The sequence below is a fragment of the Pinus tabuliformis genome, chromosome 5_1 (genome assembly GCF_031772625.1).
Source record: "Pinus tabuliformis cultivar Carrire ecotype Pingquan chromosome 5_1, CPIR1, whole genome shotgun sequence".
Lineage (NCBI taxonomy): Eukaryota > Viridiplantae > Streptophyta > Pinopsida > Pinales > Pinaceae > Pinus > Pinus tabuliformis.
The window spans coordinates 804638421-804642696 of NC_142305.1; positions in this window are offsets into that span (position 1 = coordinate 804638421).

A 4276-nucleotide genomic window follows, 5' to 3' on the forward strand; every position below is an offset into this window, starting at 1 on the left:
TGATTGTGATTATATCATGGTTGTTGATTCATCAACGAGAGATTATAAGAGGAAATCAATGGCCATTTGGAGAACAAATTGAGACACAGATTTGCAACAGAGGTAGTGCAGCGACATTAGTAAAAGGGGTTTTAGTATATATTTCCATATAGATTCTTCACAAAGATTTCTAGGAAAATTAGGAGATCAATTTTTCTATAGAGAGAGGTCGATTTTCCACTGGTGCAAATTTCTCCAATAGAAGGTGTGTATTACCTAGTTTGGTAGTGTGAATTTCTCAATGAGGAGAAATTCTGGAGCAAGAAAATTTGAACAGGAGAGATCAATTTTCACAAGAGAATTTATTTGGCGAGAGAGACATAAATTTTCTAGTGGAGGTTGTATTTATGTTCCTAGCCAGTGCAAGTTGCCAGGTGTAGGAATTTACAGGGTGAGTTCCTTAGACTAAACACCAAAGGACACCACTCACAAATAGATCATAGACCAATACACTAGTATTCTTGACGTGGTTAAATCCCTCAAAGAGGGAAACAATCCATGGCCTGAGCCAATGGGGCCACTTCAGGCAATTTATTAATAAAAGACTAAAAATTTACATAAGCTTCTCCCATGAACGGTTACCCTATAAATGACCCTCCATTCTCTTTAAATAGAGATCATGGACCAATCGGGTGTTAAGCCACGGATCAAGTGTCAGTAATACAAAGGAGAGAATGAACTGCCGGATCACTACATATCGTGATCGTCAGATTGTAAGTTACAAAAGTACATAGTAAAGAAACACACTTTACCTAACTCTACACTAGACCAAGTTATACTTAACTATTTCCTATGTGTCAGAATATCCTAACATCCCCCCTTAAGAACAACTTGGGATAGGATTGAAGGATATACAAATATGACACAATAGGAGAAGGAAGGAAGCATTAGAGCCTATCCCCCCTTAGTGACAACTTCCTGAACTCCAACCATAAATCAAAGTTTAGTAAACTTCGCCTCTATGAGAGCCTTTGTAAAGATGTTTGCAACTTGATCATCGGTTGAACAATATTGCACTTCAAGAACATGGTCATGAATGAGCATTTTGATGAAGTGCATGTGTAGTTCAATGCATTTTTTGCGTCAATGTTGGACTGGATCTTTTCATAGTTGAATGGAACTTTGATTATCACACCAAAGTGTAGTCGGATGCTGCTACTGAAAGCCAAACTCTAACAGGATCTGACGAAGCCACAGGGCTTCGTTACTAGCTTCTACAATGCCATGATACTCTGCTTCTACTAAAGAAAGAGAAATGGCACTTTGTTTCTTGCATGCCCATGTAATAGGTCTAGAACCAAGAGTGAACACATAACCTGCAATATACTTCTGATCATCTAGGTCACCAGCCCAATTGGAATTAGTGAAACCAACCAATAGAGGAGATGCTTCTGCACTGTAATGAATCCCAAACTGAACTATACCTAAACCATAATGAAGTATTCTTTTAGCTGATTTCTAATGACTTTCATGTGGGTTTTGCATAAACCAAGCAATAAGGCCAACAACAAAGGAATGTTGGAAATAATACTAAGAGGGGGGGTGAATCAATATTATCAAATCAATCACTTTTTCATTTTCATACTCAGATTCATATACGCTACTTCAGTGAAGGGAACCTGCGTGTACACACAACTGTGTCTAATGCAACTAACGTATATCCAGTAAACTTATGATTCAGTTAATCCATTAAATGTTGATCTTTAGTTAGTGCATCACAACTTTTATTAAACAATAAATAGGTGCAGTAAAACAGAATAGATTATCACACACAAGAAGCACACATGAACACCATGATGTAAGGTGGAAACCCAATGTGGGTGAAAACCACTTGCTGCAAGTCGTCTCTATCTTCTTTTAATAAGAAACTTCTTTTTACAATGGTTCTGCACTAGTGCAGTCTTATACCAGTACACAAGCTTCTACCTGCAGAAGGCTACAACCTTCTCTCATTCTCCAGACACTCTTGGAAGGGAGCTACAACCCCCTTAGCTCTTGTACTAGCCGATCCATTTACTAGTACGTAGGTGCCGGCCTACTGAAATGCTCCAACCTTTACTCTTTTTCCAGCTGCTACTGGAAGGGAGCTACCACCCCCTTAGCTCTTGTACTAGCTGATGTACTAGTACGTAAGTGCCGACCTACAGAACGCTACAACCTTCTCTTTCTTCATCCAGGTACCACGTTTCATAAATTTTTAGACTGGATACTCATGGAACACATCATCATAATCTGAAGGCCATGTTTCATCCAATTTTCATACTGGACCCATTAATATCATTGAAGCACACAATCAATCAACACTAGCATCATCAATCTCTGAATCACCCAATACTGAATCACTGAAATCTAGTCAACAAAATGTAGTCACCAGAACACAGAGCAGACCATTAAACTCTGCAACAATATTCAGAACCAACTATATCATCAAAAATCATGCATCAAAGTGCATACGCTACTTGGAAGTGCCGAACCAGAGTGTATATGCAACTTCACCAAAGCGAACCAGCATATATGTCATTACTTACTTACTTATAACTTTGCTGCACTTCCTGACTTCAAACATACTTAGATCATTACATTTACAAGGATAATATGTATGTTAGCAACCAGATCTAGTTCATCATATCACATAAAGATAAGTCATTCTGATCCTGGTCCATTATCAATCTCATCCATCAACACTGAAGCTAAACATAATCAATCAATCTGAATATGCAGAATACTGACACCAGTAAACAGTCATCAGAACTCATCAACAACCAAAAACACCTGTAACTTCAAACATCACTGCTCATATGATATACGCTACTTAGATGTATCTAACCTGCGTATGTACACGCTTTTATCGCATTCAACCAGTGTATATGTCTGTAAGTATTCATTCATGATTTGCAGCTATTCCATACTTTATACCCAGATCATAATATTTATAGAACATTACATGCGTCAATATACAGATCTAGACTAAACAAGATCAAACCGCATAGAGATGATTCATTCCAAGCCATTAGATCCCGATCTATCCTTAGATCTTGTTCTCCATCAACCACTGAGATTCCTCCTTAGATCAAGCAAAGCATCATGAACCCATAACCTGCATACTAGATCTCATACTTCATCAGATATTCAAGACTTTCTTAGTACCTTTTCCTAGTGATCTTTTCCTCTTTTATAGTCTTAGGCCTTACTTAATACCATGGTCCAAAACCATAGATAATCAATACCTTGGACCAAATACTTGGGTCCAAAACCATAGGTTCAAATACCAAGGACTAAATACCATGGACCAAAACCCAATGTACGCGCCTTCTCTTGCAAGAAAATGCATGTATACGTATACACACCTTTTGGTCGGATAACCCGTGTGTATACGCGGCTTTATCAAGGGTAACCTGCATATATCTCTTTTCTTCATTCTGTGAGCCTAAACTGAGATCTATCATCTTAGTAAGTTGCCATCAAGGACAACACCTGTATCACAATGCCAACAATCTCCCCCTTTGGACTTGATGGCAAAGCTAACTTGTCATACTGAGAACTATCATCTTAATGAGTTGTCATTGCTCATTATATCTGAACTGATTCCTTTGAGCTGCCCTGTATCCCATGTGTTCTATCACATCTGATCTCTCTTCTATAGATTCATCTAGTTATGTATAAGTGAGATGTTCTGCTACAAGTGGGTTGCCATCAAGTACAACACCTGCATCATAATGCCAACAATCTCCCCCTTTGGACTTGATGGCAACAACCATACCAAGTCACTCTCCCCCTTTGACATCAAGGGCAAAGGGTGAACCAAGATATTCTCTTCCTTGATATACATTCCATTGTCCATACTCCCCCTGAGTACCTATTGAAATCGCTAATTGAGCTCCCCCTTTGTATATGCCAAGATGTACCAATCTATCCATGCTCCCTCTAATTACATGTTGAAATCTCTGCTCTATTGAAGAGTGTTGTTCATGCTCCCCCTGACTGTAAGCAAGGTCTGCAAAAAGATGTTCTACAAGAAGAACATGACTCTATCATAAATGACCTTCCTATCACCAAAGACTCATACATACATCCATCTCCCAACCAAGTGGGGATATACCAGATACCAATTGTTTATACATGACTGAAATATTACATCATCTTTCCCATGCATAGTGGGGGTACAAAATATATCATATGACCAAAAGGGATTCATCAAATGACTATAATAGACAAAGACAAACTATTAGATCATGAG